This window comes from Cydia pomonella, chromosome 16 (assembly GCF_033807575.1).
Source record: "Cydia pomonella isolate Wapato2018A chromosome 16, ilCydPomo1, whole genome shotgun sequence".
Taxonomy (NCBI): domain Eukaryota; kingdom Metazoa; phylum Arthropoda; class Insecta; order Lepidoptera; family Tortricidae; genus Cydia; species Cydia pomonella.
This window is the reverse complement of record NC_084718.1, coordinates 5,055,070-5,068,542: the sequence shown is the minus strand read 5'-3', so window position 1 is coordinate 5,068,542 and position 13,473 is coordinate 5,055,070. Positions and strand designations below refer to the sequence as shown.

At 36.7% G+C, this 13,473-nt stretch overlaps 1 protein-coding gene across 1 annotated transcript in view; it reads left to right on the top strand.

Annotated features, from left to right (window-relative positions):
• LOC133526535 (neuropeptide CCHamide-1 receptor) overlaps positions 1 to 13,473 on the top strand; it is a 300,559-nt gene that overhangs the window by 17,112 nt on the left and 269,974 nt on the right. The gene's annotated exons all lie outside the window — the stretch shown is intronic.

Sequence of the window (13,473 nt, the reverse complement as noted above, 5' to 3'; positions counted from 1 at the left end):
TATTTTGATTTGATTTGATTTGATGAGGTAGTTGAGGTACTTTATATGAAATCCCTTCCCTATTTTATCCACATGAGTGGTGAAGTTTTGAGTTGTTTGCTTATGTTAGCTGGTAGAATTGACTTTTAAATTATGGTTTATGATAAATATTTAAATCGTTCATTTGGATTTGATTTCATTTGATTTGTTTGTTTTGGACCTCGCGTTGGTGTGAAAAATGTTGTCACGATGTGGCAAAATTTATTTAACCCTCGTGCCTTTAAACCTTCACCACGATCAAGATTCCACTTTCTGAACCACTCGTTACACTCGTGGTTTAATTTTGGAATCTTTCGTTTCCTCGGGTATCAATATTAGCACGACCGATTAAACAACAACTTTGCCCCCTTGTAAAATAAATAACCATTAATATTCTAACAGGCCAATTCGAACGTACACCGACATCAGAATGAAATTTTGGACTACTTGTCCATACATGTATTGGTGCGAGCGAGAGATACGATAACTAAATGACATTATTTTGGATATCATTCTGAAGTCAGTGAACGTTCGAATTGGCGTGTAAGTGTCACTTACTAGACAAACAATATCTTTGGAAAAAAAAGTAGATAAAATTGGCCTATTTCATGAATAGTAGCTCTAATAGGTGCCTACGAGTATAACTATGGGGAAACTTTATGGACAGACCAAACAGTTTCAAAAATTCGGAGTTTTACTGTATATTATGAATATATTCTTACTGAGCATAATGTATTGTTAAAGATTTTGGATGAGCACTATATAACGTGTTATTATTGTAGAGCGTAATACATAATTATGTAAGTTGAATAAATGAGTTTTTCGGAACTTATGTACGAAATATCATTTGATATTCACCAGTTTTCGGTGAAGGAAAACATCGTGAGGAAACCGGACTAATCCCAACAAGACCTAGTTTACCCTCTGGGTTGGAAGGTCAGATGGCAGTAGCTTTCGTAAAAACTAGTGGCCTAGCCAAGTCTTGGTATTAGTTGCCCAGCGGACCCCAGGCTCACACGGGCCATGGCAAAATGCACGGACAACGCGAGAGAGATAATTGTAGAGTGTAATATAAAAAGTAAATAAATAACAAGTATACATAATTAAATAATAAACAGTCATTACTTCACATCTATGACTTCTACAGCGTAAAAAAGTACTCGTAGTCATCAGGCTAGTATAAACCAAAAAAAAAAAACAAAACATTTATATAAGTTTTAAGTAGCATAAAGTGTACAAAATAAAATTATAAAAGAATAATTTTCTGATCACCTATGAGTTGTTACAACTCTTAATAATATTTGATTTAACGAAATAACTGTGAAATAAAACACAAGGAACCTGTACCTATAAAATATGTATGTTTGAACTCAACCTAATAAGCTTCGCGTAAAATAATAATCCAAACAAAAGTTTCAGTTTTCGTGACAAAATGCTATTTTGTATTCGAGGAAGTAGTCCTACAACTAGTATCTATAGAGGTTGTAATGATCAGGTAAAAGTTACGAAATATCCTTATGACATAATTACATGCAAGATTTAAGGATATTTATTTTTCCTTTATTTATAACACCAGAACTGTATCAGAAGTAACGAACTGTCTGGATGACCCTGCCTATGAAGCCGATAGTCCCGGGTTCAAATCCTGGTAAGGGCTTTTATTCGTGTGATGGGCACGGATATTTGTTCCTGAGTCATGGGTGTTTTCTATGTATTTAAGTATTTATACATTATGTATATCGTTGTATAAATACCCACAACACAAGCCTTATTGAGCTTACTTTTGTACTCAATTTATGTAATGTTGTGTATATACAAAAAGTAGCTTAGAATGAACTTATTTTATTTTGTTTTAAACACCTAAAAAGTTTCAATGTAAGTACTCGTACATTGAACTTGAAGGCATTAAAAATATTTAAAAGTATTAGTAATTTTCATTAATGACTTCCATTTACATTAGCCTTTTCCATCTTATGTCTCAAAGCTTTGTCTGAACAAACTGGCTAATGAAAATTCGTTGATAGCTGTCTTTGAGGCCGGTTCTGACGTAATCATTTGTTACTGTCCCGATCTTATTTTGATATGACCTAAACGATCGCTCACTATTAGTGTACCCTAAATGCAATTATCGCCCACAAACTGTTTTACAGTTTGGCGAAACTTTAATTATCGGTACATTGTATATTGTGATATATATTTAAAAAAAATTCTGCCCAGCGGGCCTAGCCAAGGTGACAATCCCTATCGCTACGACAACGAAACGCTTTTTGTGTCTCTATCACTACTCCATATTAGTGCGACAGTGACAGTTGCGTTTCGATCGCTACGGAGCGTAAGCGGTTTGCACGTTGGCTACGCAGCGTGATCTTGTTTTGGTACAACCTTAATAGGAAAGGGGACGGCCGCGTCTCCATACAAACGTAGTTCCTATTTTCCTCTCTAGACGTCGACATTACGGAAAATGTTTGTACATAATTTTGATGTATATTAACAATAGCTTTCTTTTCGATATTTTGATTATTGTCAAAGTTCATCATCATCATCATTTTTAGCCTCCAGTCACCCACTGCTGAGCATAGGCCTCTCTTCATGTACGCCACTTATCCCGGTCCTGGGCTAGTCGCATCCAGAAGTGTCCCGCAATTTTTCGAAGGTCATCCACCCGACGAGCCAACTGACGCCAGGCGCTTCTTTCATGCGAAAGCGGCCACTAATCTGTCAACATTTTGGTCCACCTGCCATCACTCTGCCTGGGAACATGTCCCGCCCAATTCCATTTAAGCTTGGTAATGACGTCACCCACGTCTCGCACCTGAGCAAAAAAACGCACCTTGTCAAAGTTAGGAGCGAAAAACAGTTTTCATAGTTTATTTATTAACCTTACCTAACTTATAAAAAAAATTAAACACAGAAGCATAGCTGTGGTCAGTATACAACAAATTGTGTCAAAATGTTATCAATAATGTTAATATCCAGAGAGGAAAATGAGGACTACGTTTGTATGAAAAGGAGAAGTCGCGCGAGTCCTCCACTTTCTTCTTAGCGATCGCTCACGAACGGTGCGCCCTACATGAAATTCTGCCCTGCTAAGCCAAAAAGCGGTATCATAAATAAAAATTGAATGCAAACATATACCTTAAAGTTATAATCTGAAAGTTGAATTTTCAAGTTCATTGTTTTTGAGATACCACCTTTTAGTTCAGGAGGGCAGAATTGGAGTCAGACCAAGATAAGTTGGCAGCGATTTTGATAGCCCAGCCTGTGCAAGTGTGAAGTTAAAATTTCATAGCAGTTCGACGTTTAAAATAACAATTGCCAAAATCGCGGCAAACTTATCTTGGTCTGACTATTCGTTTTATTGTTCTTGCTCACATTTATCGGTGATCAAAATCATAACAGATGATTTTCTTGCTCGCATTTATAGGTGACCAAAACCATAACAAATGATTTTAACAGAATTGACCCTCTTTATTTTGAAAGATTGTGTATATGACGTGTAATTAGAGCCTTTGAGGCACCACAGTGACTACCGAAAATTATCGAGGGTCGAACGGGGAAAGTTCGTATCCAGACCTCAATAAAATATTATAAGCTTATTTTAAGTGGTTAGTTTTATCGAATGAGCGAGCGAAGTAAAGCGAAGTTCTTACATTCAATTTGGAACACACGGCTGGCTAGGGGCACGTCTCGACATTTCGATCTTTTTAAGAAGAACTATCGGAGGATAGTTTGATGGGCAATTACTTGAGCAATTTTGTTCTGATTTCAATGAAATTGGATAAATGTATTGTTGAGGGCATTATATTTTAGTCATTAAATTATGAGCAGGCTTGAGCAAGGGGTTATGGAGCTACAAGAGCCTAAAATTCCAAAAAGCTGAGGTAATATTTTTTTCGAGAAATGGTCGGGTTTCGTATCAAATGTAAGTGCTCGGTTTACACGACTATTAATATTGCTTTTAGATTTAATTAAATCGTCTACATCGTTTTTGGCCAACTGCGAGTTCTCAGTTCGGGGCAAACTTCTAGTTTAATGTTTATTCAACTAATATTATAACGAGTCATAAAGGCGGTTTGCCTTGAATAATTACACTAGGATATGAAATCCATACAAGCCTTTTCATCTGTTCATATGTTATATTCCAATTAAATCAATGTGGTTACTACAAACAACTTAGTTATCGAAATTAATTCGATTTTGTGATAAATTTTTCCTCCATTTTCAATTACACTCCTTAATTGCTATCCAAATTAAATAAAATATATTACGCTTGAAACTACTAGACAAGCAACTCTCCAATGTACTTAATAAAGCTAAATTTCGAGCTCGTCCATTCAAAGACAGATTTAATGATTTAAAAGTGAATGGAATGCAGATCCCAATCTCGTCTCGAGCACACATCTCGTTCTATTTGGCTGTATGGATCAGCAAAGGTAAAACATTAACACTGGTTATGTGAAGTATAAAAATGTACTTTACTGCATTTAAATAGACTTCAAATTTGATCAACTCAAAATACATTTGTAACTAAACGATAACTCGTTGCAGACAATTTGAGCAATTCGCAACTTGATTGGTAGTTGTGTATGAGCATTCAAATAGAGTTGGTAGTTGGAGCTGATTCAATTCGAATCTGACTTTAATAGTCCTCAAATAAACTCTAGTGAGCAGAGAACAGTATTCAGAAATCGCTAATCAAATTTAGTACCGAGTTACTACTAACTTTAAACCAATCACTTTTCACACTTTTTCAGAAAAAAATACCATTTTTTTTATACTATCAGGCAGAAAGAGAGTTCTTGATAAATAGTACATTACGATACAAGTGCGAAAAATAGGAAATTCGCAACGAGTGGCGATAAATTTACTCGAGTAAATGGACACGAGTTGCGAATTACCTATTCGCATATGTATCGTTTACGTTTTACAGTAGGTACATATGGCACTTAAAACTTTCGACATTGTTACGCAATGTACTATAATAGTTATTTACGATACAAGTGCGAAAAATAGGAAATTCGTAACGAGTGGCGATAAATTAAACACGACCGAAGGGATTATTTTAAATCGACACAAGTTGCGAATTACCTATTCGCACATGTGTCGTACAACGTTTTACAGTACATATACATATGGCCGTTTAAATGTTCGACACAGTAACGTAATATGCTAATTTGCTCACTAGTGCTATAAAGTAGCACCATATGTACTGCAAAATGTATTATGTATCGCCCCCTAGCGAATGGAACCTTTCACACGTTATCGAACCAAATCTCACGGGGATCTTTCTCTTTTACTCTCACTAAGTCGTAATTAGAGTGGCGGAGAAAAATGCCCGCAATTGACGAATTTCGATTTTCGCGGTAGGCCCTCAGTACTCTCCAATCGAATCGTCCGCTCCCGGGCACTCCTCAACAATTTCTTATTTTTTGCACCTGACTGCGACTTGTTTGGTGACAAACTTTTCATAAACTTTTTAAAGACTTTTTTAACGTTTTTTTGAATCAACATCAGCTTATTAATTATTCTCATATGAATCGTATTATCTTATTACCTAACTAGCTCTATTACTACTTAATTTTAAGTGCATTGGCGCCCCTTAGCTGTACATACCGCTGTAAAATTGTATTTACATAAATATCAATTATATTCAAGTTAGGCACTTTGCAATATTATGAAATATTTTCGGAACCTCGTGTCATTTTTGTTTGTCCTTCAGAAAGTCTGTGAGATCGCAAAGAACCCGAAATATTAAAAAAAAAGTTTTTTTTGGCATCTTAACTTAGTATGTTCGTCTAAATAGCGGTCTCAGGAAAGTCATAAAATCAAAGCAATGTATACGTGTATACAGATGTAATATAAACTAATCCTAGTTTAAGGGTTCGAACAACTAACTTCCACTGAACAAACCTACCAATTCAACATGTTATTGCAATTACTCCACTAACCCCAAACCCTCAACTTTCACCACCAGGTAACAACAGGCTCAAATTAAAAAGTTTCTTCATTATAAAGTTATCTGGGCTATACCCTAATTCATAATTAAATTCAATCAAATCTATCAAGAAATGTCACTGCCACAATGACATCTGTGAACGTCAGTATGACGGGTCCGATGTCACCAACCTTTTTGTAATATTATAAAATATAATTATTTTACTTACGCAACGGCTTACGTGAGCAAATAACTCGCGAATGCGACGCGGCGCGGCAGCCCAACGGCATTCGCGTTCACAACGAGATCGCCCACGTAGGACACTTCCATAGTTATCAAAGGATTTAATTCACCCGCGCCGCGCCGCGCCGCTTTGCGTTCGCGAGTTATTCGCTCACGTAAGCCGCTGCGGTAGGTTTTTGTATGGATTACGGAAGTTACTGGGCGAGCTCGGCGGACGTGTTGACCGCTCGGACCAACCAGTATTAACGCGTATCTCTGGCGCGCTCTCTTTATTAATGTCTCGGTCACGTTACGCTGGTCTACGCGACAACCCGGTCCGCCCGCGCTCGCGCGATGACAATCTCACTGTACTGTACTTGTACTTGTCTTACCAGTTGCCGATTCACACTATGTAGTATATGTACCCACTTGTTTCTTACAAAAATAAATAAGTTGTTTTGTTTTAGAATATATTTTATGCTATTCGTGCACTATGTAAATAATGTATATTACGATTGTTTATATTTCTCTATGTAAGTGAATTGTAATATTCGTTTGGAGAAATAAATTCTTAAACCATAAACCATACTGTCGCTTGCCATAAGGACACCTTGGCAGGTTATTCGTATAAAGATACAAGCAAATCTCGTCCTTATGGCAAGCGACAAAGCGGGACGTTTTGCTCGTTTCGGTCACATAGACTCCATTTTTTAAACTTTCATTGAAACGCTGCCAGTTACATAAATGCAGTGTTTTTATTAAATGTGTCGCATATACTTCGACTCTTAGATGTTTGTTATGTATATTAGTAATCATTTATTCACTATACGTACAAAGTTACTTTTAGAGGTATCGTCTTTAAGCACTTATAATGTATAACTACAGTACAAGCCTTGCTTTTTTGGGGACTAGAGTATTTTTAAAACATGTTGGGTACGGTGACAGGTGTCATCTTCATACAATTTATAATCTTAGAATGCCAAATCTAGCGAAATTGTATATATAGATGACATCTGTTCTGATTACCCTTTCTGTTTGAAAAATACTATTTTCAAAGCAAAATACACCAGCATTTTAAACGTTACATTAAATTGCTAATCAAACTGAAATTTTGGCAATTTGTAGACAATCTGCAAATTGCATTGTAAATAATGTTGTCAATGTTCAAAATTGTTAATAGTTATCCAAAATTGCTTATAGTTGTTATGTTTTCTGAATTATTTGTGTCACTGCACCCACATTCGCTAATTTCCGTTTTGCCCTATGGTGGACTGGTAGAGAATGCCTTAAGGCATTAAGTCCGCAATTTGTACTTATTTTTATTGTGCAATAAAGTTTAAATAAATAAGACAATCTGCTGCCACGGGGCGTATCTCCATTTAGGTGGGGTAGAACGTGTCTGTCCGTTCTGTGCTATATTTAAGGTGCACAAGATTCGATTGAATAATTTAGAAAATTGCGAATATATATTAAATTAAATCACTTACTATTCTCGCAGTCTCTCTTTCTTCTCAGCATATTCTAGTCCACTGCAGTGTTCGCGTCGTAAATATTTTTATCAAATATCACGCGAGATGGCGCTGTACCGGGAGCGGCGATTTCTACATCACGCTATTCAAATGTTTATAGGGATTGTATAATAAGGGTTTGAGATTATTTTTAATATATCGGCGTTTAGTCCATTGAATGAGTCCCTCCAAGGGGGGTCTAGAGTGCGTGAGTTAGTAACGTAAGATGTTTCTTCGGAAACATGTCAAGAGTCCCTAGGTAATAAACATACTAAAACCCCGGGACACTAGGAGGAGCCCCGGAGTGGGGGGAGGGGGGGAAAGGGTCCATTTTTTCATTTTTCGCTTAAATCTCAAAAACGGTACATGTTAGAGAAAAACTTTCAAGGAAAAGTTGAAAGGCCATAAAATTATCTACAAGTTGTACCTAAATCATTTTTTTCTATTCCCAGCCGTTTTCGAGCTACATCCCATGAAAGGTGAAAAATTCGAAAACTTTTTATTTTACCAACTTAGGGTGCCCGCAGACGACCGTTTTTTTCTCCGTTTTTGTTGTGGATTGTAAGAAATGACGATGATAATGATGATGATGATGATGATGATGATGATGACTACTTTTTCATCCTTTTGGGTTGGGACGGTTCTGTTAAGAGTTCTTCTTCTATTATTTGTTCATACTCAGATGTAGGTGATTCGTGGTGAAGCTCTTCGTCATCACCATAACCATCATCATCCTCTTCCTGAATGGATACGCTGTTAAGGCATTTCCCTTGGCAATGAAGGCATGCCGCTGAACATTTGAGCATTGCTTTTCGGCATCCACATTTGCCGCTAGCACAATCTTTAGTGCAACGGCAAAATATGGTCTGTAGTAAGGCCTCTGGTGCTGGTGGATCTTCGGTTTTTATGGGCTCCAGGGTGTTTCCTACAGACTGCCATCCCCCCATCAATGTCCCAACATTATCCCCACACGGATAATGTTGGGACATTGATGTCATATGAGAGGCACTAGAGGAAAAAAAAAAAAGTTCAAGTATCGTAACTACCCTAATAAAATTCAATTCCTCCTAAACGCCTCCATGGTGGAATCTGGTTTTTTATCAATGATAGACCTAATTATACTTCGTATCCAAATCCAAGACAACAAATATAATTTACTAGCAGCAGTACACGTTATCGTGCAGTCCAAGTCACACATTTTAGAGATTATAGTATTTAAAAAACAAGTTCGCGCTGTCCCTCTCACTCGCTACGCTGCGTTCCTGCTTCGACATCGCTTCTCCAGTACTCATTACATGTTTTTGTGTTAGTCCGAGTCACACGTATTTTCGCCAAAATAGTGTTCCTCTAAATATGTGTACCTAATTGTGTTTCGATTAATGTTTATTGTGCGCTGAATAAGAAGTATAGAATCAAAACATTATTTGAACTGCCGACCGCCGTACCCTCGAACGAAAAATTGATGTTTATTCAACTCGGCAAGTCTAGTCTCGTTTGCCATACTTACATGGCAGTTAAACTTTCAATTTGAAATTGTAGGTATATTCGTTTAGCGTAATAAACTTATTACCTAAGAAATCAAGTAAGTAATTTTTACGTTCATACGAAATCACTTACTACAACTACCTTCTTTTTTGAATAAATAAATTACGGAAAAAATAAGTATGGGGCTACAAATAGATTACAATTTGAACTTTAAATAATTGTAATACGTACTATTATAGTATTATTTACTAATATAATATTATATAGATTTCATTTTATGATTGCATAAAATGCAATGTTCACTCACAATTTTTTTTACGAGATGCTTTCGCGTACAGATTTAAATATACAAACCATATCTGAATAAAGTTAATATATACTAGGTAATCGTTTCACGAAAGCGGCTTTTACCATGTCCGATCTACCCTACCATATAATAAAACAGATAACAATGGTAATCCTTGCCGATTGGTAATAAGTGCCTATGAATGATAACAAAACGCGTCTTTATGCAAATGTACATACACAGTACCAACAAGTTTAATGAGCGTCTTATGAGGATACCTATAGGTATAAATATACAGGAGTAATGTCAATCAATACACAATCTATAAGACATTGGAAGACTATTTAGTCTGACTGACAGTTTAAAGTGTTTAATGCCATTAATCGACGTATACAAACGGGACGTGCTATGCGTGCTCCGATACCGTGCGCCCCATGCCCCATATGAGGGCCATAGTGAATCTATCGTATGGATCATGACAGATTAGGTAGTAGGCTTTAATCGGACATCGCGGTATCGTCGAGTCTTGGGTCCAATCGATGTGGTCGCCTCCTAAATTTGATCATCAGTTAGTTACCCGCTTTGTTATTATTAGACAGCTTTGATTAACATAATATAATATAATTTTAAAATGAAATATATTATGGAAAGATATACTTGATTTGTGTAATATTGTGGACTCCGTCTAATAATAATTCTCCTTTCCGTGAGTACTTAGAAGCTTAGGTTTACTGTGCAACAAGATATTCATCAAACAGAAAATCGGTATTAACTGTGTTGATTAAACTTTAATGTAATTTTATAATGCACATTAATTAATAGTTCAAAATTAAAACACATATTAAATAAATATTTTCTTATAAATGAGATGTCGACATGGTACTATATTTGCCCCACTTTAATAGTGAAGAGGCTATCATTACTCCACAATCATTGTGTCGAGGGCTCCGCTTTCACAGCGTCGAGGTTATATTTGCCCCACTTTAATAGTGAAGAGGCTATCATTACTCCACAACCATTGTGTCGAGGGCTCCGCTTTCACAGCGTCGAAGCTATATTTGCCCCACTTTAATAGTGATGAGGCTATCATTACTCCACAATCATTGTGTCGAGGGCTCCGCTTTAACAGCGTTGAAGCTATATTTGCCCCACTTTAATAGTGATGAGGCTATCATTACTCCACAATCATTGTGTCGAGGGCTCCGCTTTAACAGCGTCGAAGCTATATTTGCCCCACTTTAATAGTGATGAGGCTATCATTACTCCACAACCATTGTGTCGAGGGCTCCGCTTTAACAGCGTCGAAGCTATATTTGCCCCACTTTAATAGTGAAGAGGCTATCATTTCTCCACAATCATTGTGTCGAGGGCTCCGCTTTAACAGCGTTGAAGCTATATTTGCCCCACTTTAATAGTGATGAGGCTATCATTACTCCACAACCATTGTGTCGAGGGCTCCGCTTTAACAGCGTCGAAGCTATATTTGCCCCACTTTAATAGCGATGAGGCTATCATTACTCCACAATCACTGTGTCGAGGGCTCCGCTTTAACAGCGTTGAAGCTATATTTGCCCCACTTTAATAGTGATGAGGCTATCATTACTCCACAACCATTGTGTCGAGTGCTCCGCTTTCACAGCGTCGAAGCTATATTTGCCCCACTTTAATAGTGAAGAGGCTATCATTACTCCACAGTCATTGTGTCGAGGGCTCCGCTTGCACAGCGTTGAAGCCATATTTGCCCCACTTTAATAGTGAAGAGGCTATCATTACTCCACAATATTGTGTCGAGGGCTCCGCTTTCACAGCGTCGAGGCTATATGTACCCCACTTTAATAGTGAGGAGGCTATCATTACTCCACAATCATTGTGTCGAGGGCTCTGCTGTCGTAGTGTTGAGGCTAAGTTTGCCCCACGTCATAGTGAGGATGCTATCATTACTCCACAATAATTGTGTCAAGGGGTCCGCTGTCGCAGCTGTCGCAGTGACGAAGATATATGCCGCACTTTAAGTTATATGTACTCTACAATTCCACAATAATCGTATCGAGGCCTCCATTTCCGCAGCGTCGAGGCTATATGTGCTTCATTTTAAGTGTCGAGGTTATAATGCTTCGGTCATTTGGTTCTTCGGTTGCTTTGCTCCTTTTGGTCGCTTCGCTCTTCGGTCGCTTCGCACTTCGGTCGCTACGCTCTTCGGTCACTTCGCTCTTCGGTCTACAGTCGGTCATTATACATATCTCAAAATGATATCGTCAAAGATATATAACGTTGCTCTACTATAACAGTGTTGATGCCAATGTAATGATTGAAGACTTTAATAGTATTGGAAGTAGCTTTACGCATGTAAATATAAGGGACTAAAGAGCAAAAATATTTAAGGTTGAGCTAAAGTTTACAGGACTTGTAAAAATAATGAAATATAAAGGAGGTTCTTGTTACGCTGAGGTAATTTAATATGTGTTAATGCGGCCTAAAATACCTTAAACAAAATGTACGCAATGTCATTCATTGCCCTTACAGACAAAGAAATGCTGTATGTAAACAACATATAGGAAAAAATATATCTGTAAACCCTTTAACCCAAATTTATGATTCGTACTCATATCACGCTGTTATATACTCCTAATAACTTCAAACGTCAGCTTTGATATGCTGTCAAGAATATACCATATCAACGAGCCTAATGTAATAAATCCGGTACAATTTACTTACGGATTCTCAGCTCCAAACTTCAGGGGAACATCGCCGCATCAAACAAGAGGTGAACCGCCGTTGATGCACTATCCCGCGACGCGAAATAAGTGCTGTAAATTGTGCAACCATGCAACTAGAGTTATGCTGCCACGTGTTGCAGTCGCTTGCGCTAAGTAGCTAGATTAATAATCGCAATAAAGGGTTGAAATCCTTTAACAATAACATTATTATTGTCTGAAATGTAAATGCTCGGGTTGTCATATTGTCTTGCTGTAAAAGAAAGCTTAAATAGTTTTCATTTTTCGTCGCAATGCACACTGTACAGTTTTATTGTAGGTAACGTTAAAAAATGTTACTCCTTAAAATGAAGTACAAGTTACAAGTCATGCCAGATATTTTGTTCACAAATATATCATAACTCAACACATAATCTACCTAAGTTCCTTGCCACTTGTTAGCGTAGTAGCCATCATCGTTCAGATACGCATAAGCAGATGAGATTAGCTATTTAGTTATAAATAATATCATATTACTATTTCTTGATCTGTGGTAATAACTAAAATTAGTCCATCTATATTTTCAAAGTGATAAGTTTCAAATACTTAATACCTACAGGATACTCTACTAGTAATTGTCCAGACTTAGTTTTAAAGTACTTACATATAGCCTTGATATTTATGGTAGCTTTACAATGAAGAAAATTCTCCTTTATCTACCTCACTCAAAGGCTATTTACCGAGGAAAGTATTGATTGCTGTATTCAAAATTAACTTTAAAGTGTCGTAACATAAAATTAGATTATATTTTAGGGTCAGTAACGCGCATGTAATATACCTCTGCAGTAGCGGGCATTCATAGGCTACGGTGATTGTTTACCATCAGGCGGGCCGTATGCTTGTTTGTCGCCGTTGTAATTACATCCAGAGAATGGTTGGTAAATTCTAAATTATACAAAATGGTTTGTTTATATGGTTACAGACAGAAAATGCCCATCTAAAACTTATTTAGAGCCAACTAAAGCTTGAAAACACATTTACACTTAATGGCGTCCTGGCTTGTAAATGACATAAAAATAGTTGTACCTTGTGAATATTTAGATATATACAACTTTATCAATATACTACAGTGAAATCAAAGAAAGTTTTATACTTTTTTAATATTAACGAAATGAAATACCAAGAGCAATTTCACTCCTTAATGCATGACGCTTATCATTATACATCCAATACATCCAATAAATTAAATTAAATTAAAATTCAAATCATTATATTTTATTATGCTATACATACATTTTACATTTATACTATGTAGATACATAAATA